Source organism: Mastomys coucha, unplaced genomic scaffold, assembly GCF_008632895.1.
Source record: "Mastomys coucha isolate ucsf_1 unplaced genomic scaffold, UCSF_Mcou_1 pScaffold6, whole genome shotgun sequence".
Classification (NCBI taxonomy): domain Eukaryota; kingdom Metazoa; phylum Chordata; class Mammalia; order Rodentia; family Muridae; genus Mastomys; species Mastomys coucha.
Window position 1 is genome coordinate 120,423,773 of NW_022196912.1, and position 16,743 is coordinate 120,440,515.

A 16,743-nucleotide genomic window follows, 5' to 3' on the forward strand; every position below is an offset into this window, starting at 1 on the left:
TTCTCTGACCGACTCCATTACACCAAAGCTCACAGATATCTGGCTGCCACGAATGATCGTTGTGTTCTGCCATCCCTCCCCCCGCTTTTGCTTTTTCTCCGTTCTTTTTTTTTTTTTTTAAAGTTTTCCCCTTTATCATTGTCATTTGAAAATATGTAGGGAACAAATCTACCAGAGGTTCAGCTGGGCAGTGTCAGAATCTCTCAGTTTTATTAAACAGTATCTTCAAAGATGAAGCAGAGACAGGCTTGCTTCTGTGAGCTTTTTTATACACAGAAGTGACATTTCCCTGCGTTTAAATATGGCTTTGTTAGGCCAAGCTTGCATCCGGAATGCAAAAAACCCCTGCTGCTGGAGCCTTAAACCAAAGAAAGATAGGGTCTCTCTTTACCTCCTCTCTTGAAATAGGAAGAGAGAAAGCCAGAATCAGAGAAATCAAATTAGATTTAAAATTCCTCTGAACAGGATAAACATTGCTTTCTGAACAAGTAAGCCAAACAAAGCAAGACACTGCTTAATAGGATCTTGGCAGATAAGGGAGGCTCTGCTTTTGCAAGGGACCTTGTGGGTTTAGAAAGAATTTGGGAAACGAGCTTCGAAGCTTTCTACGTCTGGACTGAGGTGGAGGAAGAATTATAAAATCCTGGCCATTTACCAGATAAGGATTGGAGCTCAATTAATAGGCGTATCTTCTCAAGACACAGATGGGTCAGGATGCAGGTCTTCTGATATCAAGGGCCATTCCCTAGCCACTCTGGGCCCTTCCCAAGTCTAGATGGTTGATTTTCAAGTGGGTGAATCCACTAGTGGATTTTAGACAAAGCAGAGAATAGAGGGAGCGTAAGTAACCTGCTGTTGAGCCAATCCAACTGTCTTGTATCATTCTTTCAAAAGTCCAGCCTGGGCATTCATTTAGAGCACTCACTTCCACCTCCTCCTAACCATTCCTCTTTCTAACTTTGAGGCTTATTTGTCTTTTGGATCCCTCATAACTGCCTACTCCCACTGAGTTCATCTGTGTGATAGTTCAATGTCCACCAAGAAGCAACAGAAAAACCTCAGGGCCTGGAGGTCCCAGGTCCCATAACTAGAAGAACTTATGGTATCCTGGGAGCCAGAGCTCCTGGTTCTAAGATGCTTTTGTTAGGCAGAGAAACTTCTGGAAGGATCATGAAATCAGTAAGCAAGACACAGGGCCCAAGACTCCCAGCTAGGGTCTTTAAATAAAGGTGATTCTGTTTAAGCTCCCTGCTTGTAGAGCTTTGTGGGGTAGCCAAATTTAACCCATCAAACTGACACTTCTATTTTTAAATTGGGGTGAACTCTTATTCATGTGACTTCATAGCATGGCCCTCTCTATTTACCAGATCCCATATCTTTCAATCATCACTGTTTAAATATTACTTGGAAAATACTTTGGGTATGTCTGCAGAGCTTAGTCCAGTTGGGAACTGTGGTGGTTTGAATGACAACGATCCCATAGGCTCATAGGGAGTGGCACTATCAGAAGGTGTCCCCTTGTTGGCGTAGGTGTGGCCATGTTGGAGGAAGTGCGTCACTGGGTGTCTTAGTCAGGGTTTCTATTCCTGCATAAACATCATGACCAAGAAACAAGTTGGGGAGGAAAGGGTTTATTTAGCTTACTTCCATCTTGCTGTTGATCACCAGAGGAAGTCAGGACTGGAACTCAAGCAGGTCAAGAAGCAGGAGCTGATGCAGAGGCCATGGAGGGATGTTCTTTACTGACTTGCTTCTCCTGGCTTGCTCAGCCTGCTCTCTTATAGAACCCAAGACTTCCAGCCCAGGGATGGTACCACCCACAAGGGGCCCTCCCCACTTGATCATTAATTGAGAAAATGCCCCACAGCTGGATCCCATGGAGGAACCTCCCCAACCAAAACTCCCCTCTCTGTGATAAGTTCAGCTCATGTCAAGTTGGCACACAAAACCAGCCAGTATATTAGGGGTGGGATTTGAGGTCTCAGAAGCTCAAGCCAGACCAAGTGTCATTCTCTTTTCTTGCTGCCTGCCAGACTAGGTACAGAACTCCTAGCTACCACTCAAGCACCATGCCTGCCCGGATGCTGCCATGCTTCCCGTCATGATGATATGAAACTAAACCTCTGAACCATAAACCAGCCCTAATTAAATATTTTCTTCACACCAATAAAACCCTAAGACAGAGTTGGTACCGGGGACTGGGGTAATGTTGTGATAGGCCTTTTAGTTTTGATTTATTTATTTATTCATTTTTGGTTTTTTTGTTTTTTTTTTCCAGACAGGGTTTCTCTGTGAACTCACTCTATAGACCAGGCTGGCCTCGAACTCAGAAATCTGCCTGCCTCTGCCTCCCAAGTGCTGGAATTAAAGGTGTGCGCCACCACCACCCAGCCTGATTTATTTATTTTTTAATATGGATTTGGGGACTCTGGGTTAGGAAAGCAGCTGAATGTTCTAAGTAGGGACAGAGGAGAGAAGAGTCATATTAGTAGGAACATGGAAGGCAGTGGTACTAAAGGACCTGTGGGGAACTGGCTCGAAAGGGTTCAGAGGGGACGACTATTAATATGTGGCTTAGAGCCTGTTCTTGTAATATTTTGGTAAAGAATGGGGTTGCTTTCTACCCTTGTCCAAAAATATCTGCCTGGGTCTAGATTGAGGAGTTACAGATTAGCAGCTTTGACACAAGACTTTTCGGACAGTTTGGTGTTGACTGTATTTCTTGGTGATTGGTGGCCACACTTATGCAGATCTACCTATAATGAAAAGGAGGGAGCCAGGAAGATAAAGGAGAAACGAGGAAGCAGGAAGTGTAATGACGCTCTCTCCCTGCTGCCTGCTGATTCAGATGTCCAACTCTTGGCTCTTTCAGCAGGACCATGGCTGCCTACAGGACACCGTGCTCCCATTCACAATGACAACGGACTAAACTTCTGGACTGTGAGCCCGTTAAATGTTCTCTTTTATAAGAGTTGAAGTGGTCATGGTGTCTCTTCACAGCAATGAAACCCTGACTAAGACAGGCGCCCAAACACACAGCGGGTCTTGTGGTGCATTTTCAGATGTTGGGAGTTCCGAGGAAACCGCCAAGGGCAGCTGAGGGAGGGGGAGAGGATCCATTTCTGAAACTGAGGAAACCAGAAAGGGCAGCTGAGGGAGGGGAGAGGATCCATTTCTGACGCTGTGCTCCGTGAAGAGGAGTCTGAGGCAGTGGTGGCTCCTGAGTAGACATAAGAACAAAGAGAGTGAAGGCAAGGGATGTCTAGGAAGAAGGCCTTCGCTGGTGCACCTCTGTGGCCAATGAGAGCTACAGGGCATCACAATCAATTGGAGCGCTGCCTGGAGCCTCTGACCTCCGACTCTGAGGAAACGTGCGTGCATTTGAGAGTCACCAAGCAGCCTTTCCATGAAGTTGTAATCAGAGGAAGTGGATCTTTAAGTCCAAACAGACGGCTCCTGAGAAATGCTTTTTGGTGGCTGAGTGCTGCAGAGGTAAAGTCCAGGTTGGAGAATTGAGGCTGCAGGGATTGGCTCACTGGACAGTTGTGTTGGGATTAGAATGATGTCTGTGAGTTGAGTAAAGAAAGGGTGAGATTCTGATTAAGAAGTAACCTGATAGGGCTGGGCAGGCGGTTCAGTGGTAAAGCTCTTGACAGGCAAAGGTGAAGACCTGAGCTCACAGTTCAGCACTCTAACACTGAGCTATAGTCCCGAGGACCTGAGTTCAAGTCTCCAGAACCCTTGTAAAAGCAGGAGTAGTGACACAAGTTTGGAAACTCAGCACCCTTCTGTTAACACGGGAAGAGGAGACTGGAATTTTAGGAAGCTTATGAGCCAGCTAGCCTGCTCTGTGGAGCAATGAACAAAAGAGAGAGCTTGTCTCAAACAGAGTGTGTAGCAAATAATGCACTTGAGCTGGTCTGCTGGCCTCTACTCCCTCTTCTTACTAACCATTCCTTTCCCTAAGAATGAGATGATAATTTAACTCAGTGTCAATGATGGCAACTGTGTACCCACAGTCATGCACACACACACACACACACACATACACAGAGACCAACATATACATACATAAAACACAAGAATACACATAACAACACACACGTGCCAATACACACATGTATATTTGATGCACATACATGCACACATATACCACACACACGTGTATACATACACACACCAATGCACACGTGAACAGACACCCCCTGACACACACACACTCCCACTACACACAAATAAATGAGTTGATGAAGGTGGAGGCTATATTTATTAGTGATAAAATTCTCCTTACTGGTTAGTTTGGAAGGAACTAGGATCCAGTTTCCAAAGACATAAGAAGAATTGCCAGAGGTGGATGGAAGAAATGTTGGAAGAAAGAAGAAAGGTTCAAAGGAATTTTGCAGAAGTTGCCATGGCAGAAGAAGTCAGAGAGACTTGGACATTTTATACTTGGGCTGAAGATGGAGCCCCAGACTTTGTGGCATGAGGAAGAGGGCCCCACCTTGCTTGAAGGGTGTGCGTGAGGGATGATTGAGTCTATGTCACACTGAAAATAGGCTCCTCTTGGAGATGACCTTAAGTGTCCATTAACCTTGTCTCAGCATTTGCCTCTGAAAATTAAACTCATTGACAGTGCACTGAAGCAGGATGCAGCTCAAACTCCAGCCCGTGGGATCAGCTTTCTAGGCTTGTGGGTGCCCATGGGAAGAGCACCAGCAATGGGATCCGAGGTGAGGCACAGAGCTTTCTGGAGGTGTTGAGGTGTCCTAGATGGATGTCAGACCCCTCCCCCAGACCCCCACTCAGTCCCAAAGTGTCTCTCACTGTACAGCTTTTGGGTCTCAGTGGCCTCCCCCCCTATATCTATCAGCGGGGGGCATAGGAAATGTGCAAAAATGAATGGCAATTCTGGTTTGGACCATGGTACTCAGTGATTAATGATTTTCCAAAATGGCGCTCTGTGGTCACATGCTTTTCCCCCCATTTATAATACTCCATAGACTGTTAGGGCCTGGGTCTGCTCACCAGCTCCTTAGGAGTCCTGCTGAGCATGCAGTGTGTATACTTTCTTTATAGCCTTCACACAGGGAGCACTTGGTAGAGAACAGATGATGAATGAATGAATGAATAAATGAATGAATGAATGCTTACTTTTAGCCCACCACAGATCTGATTTTGATGTCATCCTTTTGTGTGAAATATTTTCTCCTCATTGTTGCTCCCACCAACTTTAGCATCAGTAGAAATAAGCAATAAACACAGAGAGGAGTATTTCTGTGTTCAGACCACATGGCCCTTTATTAATGACACTTTGGAGTTCTGCTCCTGGCCCAGATTGGCAAACGAGAGCTTGTGTGCTCACAGAATGTAATTCAAGTGCCAATAAAAGTTGATTGCATACATATGAAGTGTATGGACTTGGGGTAGGTGTCTTGGATGCCTTACAAAGCAGGTTTCAGGTTTCATGTTCTGCATGGGGCTTTACAGGAGGCCTGAGTGAAGCCACAAATATCTACACGCTCCCTTTGGCTAAACATTGAGTAAATAGGATCATGTTCTCATTCAAAACTACTACATCCATAGGACCACAGTGTGGAAAGAGTCCAGATCATCTATCAGCCTTAGTGCTTAGTGCGGGCTTGAGAAACCCTTGGTAACTAATTGGCAGATCATCTTTAAATACGAGCAACTGAAGTAGAATTTCCTTCCTGCTTTCAGGGATGACAATTTACAAAATCGACTGATAAATATTGTTAGTATTATCATGTTAAATTATTTTTATCTCCTTGTGCATGTGGATGAGTATGCCTCTGGGTGTGTTCATGTGTACGTGTGTGTGAGGAGTAGTGTATGTGTTCATGTATGGAGTGTGTGTGTTCATGTGTATGTATGTGTGTGGTATGTGTATGTGTGTGTATAGTAGTGTATGTGTTCATGTATGGGGTATGTGTGTGTGTTCGTGTATATGTGTGTGTGTGGAGTAGTGTATGTGTTCATGTATGGGGTATGTGTATATGTTCCTGTATATGTGTGTGTGTATGTGTGTGTTCATGTACAGCTTATGTGTGTGTGGTGTGTATGTGTTCATGTATATGTATACATATATACATATATGTCTCCCTATATCTCTGTCCACTCTGCTTTTCCAAAAGTCTCTCACTGGACAGATTGTTCACCAGCTTATCTATTCTGTGCAATGAGCTCCAGGAATCAGTCTGTCCCTTCCTCTTAGTGCTAGGGTTACAGGTGTGCATGGCCAAACTCAGCTTTTTATGTGGGTTCTGAGGGTCAGAACTCTGCTCTCCTTGGCTGCCTGACAAACACTCTAGTGGCTGAGACCCTCCCCAGCCTCCTGAGAGGTATTACTATGAAAACTTCTATTTTGTTCACCCCCAAAGGAAATTCTCAGATCCTCACTGATTGGCTCCAAAGTCTTGATTCCAGAATCATCCAAACTTGTGTTAGGACCTATGTTGACAGCCAGCACAGGGCAGTAACTGTGTGGCAGCTGTTTACCCCACAGCACAGCTGGCCCTGAACAGGAAATGAGAGAGACCTTCTCCAGGGAAAACAAAAGGAGTTTTTGGTGAGCAGAATGCAATTATCCCAGCTGGAAAGGTGCCAGGGTAGACAGTGCGCACCCCACTGTCTCAGGCACAGTGGGTTCTCTCCCACATTGACTGTCTTAAGCAGAACACACAATGGGGATATAATCAGGATCATCATAGCCACTAACAGCAGCCGTGATAGCATTGGTGAGTAGGATATTGATCATGAAGGCCACCTTTTCAGCATGAAGTGGAGATGGTCTTGGAGTCAATAATCCAAGAATGGCGCATGAGCTATCGCATTGCTGGGAATCACCTCTGCAAAGATATTGACAGCCAAACACTTGTTTATTCATTTGTGTGTGCATATGTATGCCTGTGTGTATGAGCATTTGTGTGTGTGTGTGTGTGTGTGTGTGTGTGTGAGATGCAGGTGCCAGTGGAGGCAAAAAAGCAGGGAGCATTGGTTCCCCTGGAAATGAAGTTACAGACAGATGCGAACAGCTGCATCTGGGTGCTGGGGACTGAACTCTGACCTCTGGAAGAACAACACGTACTCTTAACCACTGAGCTATCTCTCCAGCCTGGAGGGACAAAGTCTTGAGTAGCTGTCAAGGGACAATTCATCTGGGGATAGCTGGGCCTGCTCCTGTCAGTCAGAGGACTGGTCTGACTTCGGGTCCTCACTCGACATGACATTTGTTTTAACCATTTATAAACTCCCCGCAGCCTCTTGTGTGCACACACAGAGTAGTCTGCATAAGAACTGCAAAAGATGTGCGTGCTTATCAGCCCAGTTGACAGACGAGAGACTGAGCATGAAGGGATGATCGGATAACTTGGGATCACACTTTCTTGAGGGGTTTTGAAGAGGTGAATGCTCCATGGTCCTCACTCTCAACCCCTTCTCACAGCAAGCTGCAATGAGGAGCCCCAGTGCCTTGCCTTCTGAACTGCAAATGGATCTCTCAACATGTTTTTCAGTGCTAGGTTCCAAAAATTATGTAAGGTGTAGTTTTGAAGTTGGAGCCATCAAAAAGTTCAGTCATGACGAGTTGACTAGAAAATATATTTGATAATAAAAATTCAGTTTAAAAAATGGATTACATAATCCATTTTGCTAAACATAGCTTGCAGGAATCTAATGAGAGTCATCTCTGAAATCAATCACTTGAGAAAGCAAACTTAAAAGTTCTTGTGAAGTCGTGTCCTGATAAATGATGGCCTCTGACAGAGCGTCTGGGTAAATAGGAGCACTCGTGATTGATCCAAGAGAATCTTGAGTTGTTTTAAAAAGAATATTTCATTTTTATATTCCTATGTGGCTGCCGTGAGCGACACACGTGGATTCAGATTCCGGTTTCCCCACCAACTCGGTGACCTTGGATGAGGCCCTTCATTCTGGAGTGAGATGTCAGGAGGTGGGACAGAGCTGACAAATGGAGAAGAGATGACATGGAGACATGATATATACAGAAATGGCCAGGATGACATCTGCCACACAGGATGTGTGCCAGAGCCTTAAAAAAAAATCATTTCCTAGAGTTATTTACAGTTGTGCTCTTTCAATCAAAATGAAATACTAAAAGAACCCACAAGGCACACTCCTCAATGAATATATTAATTCATTTTCAAGATTATCCCTTTAGACTTGTTGAGGCATTTGAGCTGAAAGGCTGAATGAACAGAATAAACTGCTCTTGAAGGTCTGTGGCTATGAAAGCCATCACCTAAATAAATAAATAAATAAATAAATAAATAATAGTAAAAGAAAAGGAACGGAAAGAAACAGGAACACAACAGAGAAGGCTTTCAGGTGGTTGGAGGCCCAGAGCATTATGGGAGGGGTGTCATTAAAAACTAGTCTTTTCTGTCTGCTTTACTCCGTGGCTTCATTCATTTACTTCTATTCGTTAGATGCCCATGAAGTGACAGGCAACGTGCTAGATGAGGACAGTACGCTTATTTTGAAAAGGAAACAAAGATAGTGTGCTCTTTGATCTGAAGAGGGGAGCTCTTAACGCAGATGCGGAAACAGCTTATTTTTTTCATGATACTGCATTTCTCTGGAAGCGATGGTGAGTTGAGGTCAGATAAAGCCAGAGGCTCTTTTAACAAACAGTTCTAGATACATTTCAGTATCCTCTTCTGTATGTGTGGTTTATGTATGTGTCCATGTTCGTGCGTGCGTGCGTGCACGCGTGGTTGTGTGTGTGTGTGTGTGTGTGTGTGTGTGTGTGTGTGTGTAGGCACATGGAAGCCAGAGTTTAATTTTGGGTGGGTGTCTTCCTTTCTTTCTCTTGATCTTTTTGTTTTGTTGAGAAAGGATCTATCACTGAATCCAGATCCTACAATGTAGAAAGCTAGGCTGGCCAGTCAGCATCAGGGATCTTCTGGATCTGTAGCCCTCTGCCTTGGTTAGGAACACGTCCCCCCACCCCCACCCCCAAAGGAAACGTACATGTAAAGAAACAATGATATTTTTAAGAATGTGGGCACTCTGGACCAGGGATTTGTTCCTATTCAAAGCCAAGCCACTGGAGGCCATGAAGGATTTGTGTATGTGTGTGTGTGTGTGTGTGTGTGTGTACTTCTGCATCTTCTTTTGTGGGAGTCAACTATTCTAAGAATCTATCCAGAGTCCTTAGTTATCTTCAGGAGCCTGACTTTGTCCTCTGTGGCGTTGTGTGGTACATTACATGGTCTTATGGCACTGCTGACCAGCTTTCGATGCCTCAACATCTTGTATCAGTGCAGACACAAGAACATGAGAGAGATAAGGGAGGGAGGTACAGGAAAGGTGACCTGGTGACCCTGGAGCCCTCCCTGGCCTGACCTCCAGTCTCTCTCCTCCGTTAGACACTGCTGTTAGCAGCCTTCCATTCGCAAGCTTCCTTCCTAGTTGAATTGCTCTGCACTCCGTGTGTGACAGCCAGTTTCCAGAGAGACGAAAGCCTGTGTTGTGGCTGAGTTGTAAAACCCCACCTGCTAACCTAGTATCTCCATCCTCCTGGAGCAGCTCCTGACTTTCAAGAAAAACCCAATGCTCATTATCCCTTTTAATATCAAAGCCAAATCTCCCCTTCTTAAAGCATTTCTGGGAACCAGAAAAAAAAAGTGCTCTCATTTTGTAAAAATACCTCTGTAGCATTTCCAGATGATGGTCTGCGTTGAAACCTCAAGGCAAGGGCTGAGAAGAAGTTGCATTCTGCCTATTACACCTGTCCTAGGCTCCGAGGAACTTGCTGGGCATTTTCTGTTTTTGTTTGTTTGTCTTTTTTACCTGTAGAACAAATGGATTAGACCCTGATCCTCTTCAGCAATTTCCTCAGTAATTTAGACAACTACCATTTGCCTTTGATGACAGGTCATCCCTGGCTTAATGTGCATGTGTGCGGGTTTGTGCAGACATGTTTGTGTGAGTGTGGGTGTGGGGGGGGTGGAAGCTGTGGCATCAGTGCTGTTGTGTATGGAGGCAGGACACCAAGGCCAATAGTCTTCTTCAAAGGAGTTTTCGTGATTGAGCTGCTCACTAAACCTAGAGCGTACTGATTTTTCTAAGAGGACTGAGATGCAAGCCCCAGAGATCCTTTCAGCTCCGCATTAGGATTACAAGCATGTGTTGTTGCACCCAGCTATTTATTTATTTATTTATTTGTTATATTTTATGTGCGTGTTGGCATCTGAGCTCAGGTCCTCATGCTTGTGTGGCAATCTCTTACCAACCCAGTTTCCTCTATAACCTCAATGTATGTTACATTTCTTCTATTTTTTTTTTTTTTTTTTTTTTTTTTTTTTTATGTCGTGAGAACATCTCTGGCCATGGAAAAGGTTTGTGTTTGCTTTGCCCTCTCAGTCTATGGGAGGCTGGAGACATCACATTCATTTCACCAGCTTTGAGAAAAGGGACATCTCAGGATTTTAACAATATTGTCATAGACCAGGCTTGTCTTGTCACCACCATAAACTGGAACATCACTAGAAGGAATGGCTTGAGAACACACAGTCATATCCACGGGACTTACTGCTATGGCAGAGTTGTAGTTGACAACCACAGGTTGCTTTTGTTTATCCTTGAACATCTTTAGGGGCCGGCTCTGGCATTCAAATGCAGCTTTTCTATCAGGTTAGAATATGGTGAGTTGGGAAAATTAAATCTAATTTAGACAGGACTTGGGTACTGTGCATAGTTTACATAAACTCTTTTGCGCCAGTAAAAGGGATTATGCTTAGCTGTAACTGGGCTCTGGAAAAGGCCATGTAGCGTCTTTGCATTTCATCATGTCTTCCCATGAACCTTCTCCAAAACCCCCAAGAAGGAAGTGTTGAGAAGCTGTCTTTAACATTAGTCAGTAAGCCACACCCCTGCACCCCTGCACCCTCACCACGAGAGTACACCATATTTTCCATCTCTTCAACTTGCACTGGCAATCTGTTTTAGCATAATTTACACATTTACACATTTTAGAGAGAAAAGCACGCAGCTTAATTCCAAAAAACATAAGCACCGAAGCTCGCCTCTGCACATTAACTTTGCAAAACACACGGGGCCTCTGCAGCGACCTGGCACAAAGCGCAGGCCTCTGTGCTGTCAGCATTGATGAGTCCTCTGTGCTCGGCACTCTCCAAATGGAGCCTCTGGATGGATGATCAGCTTTATTTGACCGACCGACCTTTAGCCACGTTTTCAGGATCAGCACGTCTGAGTCCTGTGGACCATCACCCTTCCACACTTACCTTGTGACTCAGCAACAAACTGAAGCCACTGGGAGTTCAGCTTCTGAAGGCTAGGGAGGGAGCTCTTCAGCTGGATCATCCCTGGAGCGTGGCTTTGCAGAAGCACCTCTGACCATCCTGATATATGAGGCTCAGTTGAGACAGAGCTTCTGGTTCTTGGACAGAGGCGCTTCTTAAGTGGTTCAGGAGAGGGGCCCAGTCTCACCTCACTCTTTCTCCCTCAAAACTATACCCTCTAAAGATGAGTCATCTCCCTGGGACTTCATCTGTGTCCCTACATGGAGAAGTAAGACCAGATCTCTAACAATCCTGTGGCGAGACATGTAGCAAGAAGATGTATGAGGAGACACCATTCACATTGTACACTCCACTGACACCAGGATCTCCTCTGCTTTTCACTGATGGGACAAGAAAGAGGAAAGAGACAAAAGAACACAGCATCTTGCCTCTCCTAGGAAAGAGCCTTTGTGTGACCCCTGACAGTTGCCTCCTACACATGGTAATTGAGTTCCTGTCCTACGCAGCCAGGCTGCTTTCTTAAAAACGGTGATTAAAACAGATTTACTGGGGGGCAGGTTGACATTTCTATGGACTAGAAACATTTCTTTGTTCATTTTGTTTGGGGAGTAACCTTTCCTAAAGGGTAGATTTAATTTAGGGAACACTTCATTAAGTGGAGCTCATCACTAGATGGAGGAGGGAGCATTCATTCCTACAGTGGGAAATGCCACTCTCTCAGGAGCCTGTGCTAAGTTTTCCAGTGCCTGACACTTATGGGGATGGAGGACTTAGGGCGGGAGGAGGGAGCATAGGGAGCATCCTGGATCTCTTTTCTTCCCACTGTTTCCTTTGTTTGTTCTTTGAGGAAGTGATGGGGTCTAGGCATGAACTGCTGAAAAGTTCTGATGTGCTGGGGCCACAGAACTGGCTTTCCTTTGGGGACTAACTTACTCTTGAGTGACCAGTCTTCCCTTTTCCCTCAGAGAGATCTCAAGGCAATGGAGCTAATTGGAGATCTGTTAAGATTTGCTGTGAGCTGAGTCACTGGAATGTTTTGTAGAAAACTTCAAGAGATGAAATTGATAGGCTCCATTAACTCAGAAAACACAAAGCCCATGGGGGAGACACAGAGACAAAAGTAGCATGCATTGACTGTTTCCTCCTTCTGGAACCTTGTATCAAGAAGATGTTCCCAGGAGCCCTGCATGATAACACTTTATTATTGTTATTATTGTTATTATTATTATTATTATTATTATTATTATTATTATTATTATTATTTATTTATTTTCACTCTGTCATGGGGGGCGGATCTCAGCTTTCTTCTCTGCCATCCTTCCTGTTTAGTTGACAGTTCTCTTATGGTGAAATTTCAAAGAGACCATTTCGACCGTGGTCCTCAAATACCTTGTCAACACTCCTTGAATTTGGAGTCCCTTGCCAAATACCAGTGTACCACCTGCCCTCCCCCTACCCTTAACTAAAATAAGGAGCCAAGAAGTATGAGTCCCTGGAGACTCCTCTCCTGAAGAAACCTCAACAGTTCTATTAGAATCCGGCGTAATCTGCCTTCAGTCACATGCCGTGACTTAGGCCTGTCTCTTTTAGTGAAATGTATCCCGGACAAAAACCTTCTTTAGTATATGTAAAAGCATAGCATGTTTTCTAACTAAATAGTCTACTAGCTCTACAGCTTTTACAAGTAAAAAAAAAAAAATCCTGGAGACAAGCTTATATATTTCTTTATGAATTAATTTTTTTAAAAAAAAATGAATCAATTGCTCTGTGCATGTTGTTAACAAATGGTTCCCAGAAAAAGTTACCTTTCTTCCCCCTTCACATTTTCAAATTTGTAGAGATTTAAAAACAAAACCCTCTGGCACGGATAAGGTGCTCTGCAAGAAGAGCCCCTCAGGCTTCTTACAGGAGGGCACGTTGATAAAATTTTCTATGGAGGGCAATTTGCCAGTGTGTGTTGGGAACATTAAATACATTGGTACCCTTTGACCTAGTAATTCTATTTCCAGGAATCCATTCTACTCAAGTAATCCAACATAGATAGCTACTTGTATGAATTGGTTTATTTAAGAACGACCTCCAGTCAGAAAGATGGGGGACAGAAAGGAGGTTATAAAATGCCCTAAAGAGGTGAACGATTAGGCAAAATTTTGTAGATCAGTATTAGACTGTGACTACAAAGGAATATTAATGAAAACAGGGGAACTGGGTCCAAACACAGACTTCAACCGTCTGAGGGGAGTGTGAACCCCCAAAAATATATGTGCATAGAAGACTAGGCCATGCCATTCCTGTGTTTTCATTATTGATTATCGTCTCAGCTTAGATGACAGGCCCGTTTCTTCTTTGTTCTACTTTCTCTCTGCCATTAACATAAAAATTCAAAACATTCCTAATAATAATCGAAAAGTTGAGGCCGTTTCCAGAGAAGTGAGTCTAGCAAGAAAGATGCAACAAAGAGAGTTGGGCTAAGTTCACATTTTTTTTTCCAAACCAACTTGTGCTTCTAAATTAAAATCCTGCCTCTCCACACACTGGGTTCCTGGAAGCTGACCAAAATCTGCTCAGTAATATTAATTCTACTTAAAAAAAGCGAAGGGAGCATATTGAATCGCATTTGCTTATGGTCTGGGTGCTTGGGAGAAATCAGTTGGTGAGTACCAAAGTGATGTCTGAATGTTTCTATTTGCATTTTGAAAATTGACAGATAATTGAAAGGAATTGGCATAGAAATCTCTCAGAGGAAGCCTGCCTACAGAGGCGTCCTGGTGCTCAGAGTCTTGTTGCAGAATGTTCTAGAACTGCATACTTCTTTAGTTGGAGTGGGGTTCTCTGCTTTCCTGGGAGAACTCTGAAGAGCTCTGTCCTGCTAGAACACACCTGAAGGCTCCCTGCCCTGTAGTCAGTGTTCAAAGTTGCTTCGTTTTCTTCAGTTACGTTTTCTGAGAAATCACTGAGTTCTTCACACACACACACACACACACACACACACACACATACACACACAAACACGGGGGGGGGCGGGGTTGGGGAGAAAAAAGAAAAAGAAGAAGAAAAGGAAAAAAAAAATCCCCGGAAACAGCAATCATCTTGGTGTCTTTCAAAGTCTACAGAGATACTTCATAGAAGAGTCGTGGTTGACATTATTTCTTAATTAATTTATTAGCTTTTTAATTAGAAATGGTAGCCATAGCTTTCCAGGAAGCGAATTCCCAAAATGCATATTTTGAAGTAGTGAGGAGGATTGAACAGTGTTTTAAAGGTTGCAGGCGTGCCCGAGTTATGCATGCTAATATAGTTCTAAAGACAGAAATTATATAGAAATAAAAAAAAATGAAAAGGGTTAAACATACTTTGTGGAGAGAGGGAGAAAGGAAGGAAGAGAGTGAGGGGTGGGAGGCAGACGACCCATGGTGTGTGGGCAACACAAGTAGCGAGGTTGGAGATCAGACCCCTTCCTGCAACTTCAAGTCCAAGCACCCCTCTGAACACGTCCCTCGGGGCAGGGCTAGAGCCCTGGGAAACAGACAGAGCTTATCAGAGTACATTGGTGGCCTGTTTCTGTGTGAGCACCCTGCTTTCCACAAAATGTATTTATTTAACAAATGTCACCCCAAACAGGCTGGCAGCAGATGAGGTTTATTTAATGGCACTAAAACAGGTGAGACATTCCTTATATTTTCTGGCTCTGTTTATGCTCCTATAAAGAGGAAAAAAAACCCTAGTTACAGCTCCTTACACACCCAGACTGAGCTGAGGTATGTTTAACACACACACACACACACACACACACACACACACACACACACACATTTTGCTTGGTAGCCTGTTGAGAAAACACACATCTTCTGTATTTTTTTTTCAAAGCAATGCATAATGTTTTTATTTTCCTCTTTCTACGCAGAGGGCAGGACCATGGAAACTGGACAGACTCGTTTTATTTTAATGCCCACCTGCCTTCTCTTTTGAATGCTTTTGCTTCAAGCTTTGCGGTTTCCATTCTGCATCGGTGTTAAGTGCCTTTAAGTCTATATTCCCTCCTTGCTTTAGCTGTATTGTGCTCGGAAGTGCCCTGGCAGCAAGGGAAAAAAAAAAAAGCCAAACAAACAACGAACACCCCCCTTCAAAAAAAAAAAAAAGCCAACCAAAACCCACCGAGTCTTCCCCAGCCCTTTCATCTGTAACCTTTCTCCAAGTGAATGCTAATTGAAAAAGAAAGAACACACTAATCTTGGAATTTAAATGCATTTAACAAAACCAATCTCACTCTAAATTGTTGTTTCGCCCGCTCCCTTTTCCCTAACAGATGTCGGGAAACTGCAATTTCTATTAAGAACACTTGACTGTTTACTGAGCTCGGGAACTTCAGCCCAGCCTGCATCAATCTAAATGCGTTTCGAGACGTCAGGCCCCAGAAAAGTGCAGACTGTTAGTCGGTTATTTTTAAATGTAATCTTCACATAAAGGAATGACAGCGCTTCCCTCCCTCACTCTGTCATCCCTTCTTTTTTAACGACGGCATCAAGCGCAGGCAGAGAGAGAGAGATTTTTATGACCCGTTTCATTTAAGTTGCTTGCGGCTTGAGCTAGTGGCTTTAGCATGGGGCGAATGAAATTATTAGTTAAGTTTATGAAGTTGAGCGTGAGGAAACACGCTGTCTGATGTTCTGGACCCTACATGCCTTACAAGGGGGATGAAATTCAAGTGCCTGGTGGGGCCTGATCCAGGTATGGATGCAGAACCTGGAGCTGTGGCCAAGGGAACGCTGTAGTGCCAGTTCCTGGCTAGACACCAGCTGGCAGACTGAGGTGAACCTGTGTCCAGATCTGAACCTAGAGACCCCTTACACTCATTCCCTTGGCCTCATCCTGGGAGCATCGGCGTGGTCGTCATCATTTGTTTAAAAGCACTCGTTTAGCGCTTGGCATGTAACGTACATGTATTGCGGGCTCAAGCTGTGGGATTTTTTTGCGGCGCTGTCTGCACCAGGATGCAGGGCCCCTTGTCATCCTGCCAGTACCAAGCTGCACAATTTGGAAAGATGTATTTTCAGAATTCTCACCATTTTGATGTGTTTTCCCTCTCCGGTTTTCTGTCCTGCTTACTTATTAAGAATTGGGAGGGGGTGCACTGGGGGCAAAATGGAAGACGGGACAAGCAAGGGTAAGTTAAATAAAAGAGGAACACAATACAGATGTGTGTCTGTTGCCGGGGATCCACTAGGCTTACAGCAATCTGCCTCATCACCTTCCCTCAGCCCCGTGTATGAGATGCCTCAATCCCACTTGTCCCAGAATTCAAGGCTGGCAGGTGGCTGTGCATTCCTGGCAGGATGGCTACTTAGAAAATCCTACCTGTGTACATTGCTCGGGTTACAGGCACTCCTGACTCTCATGTGTGATTTTGCAGCATGCCTTGATTTCACTGGTCTGTGGTAAT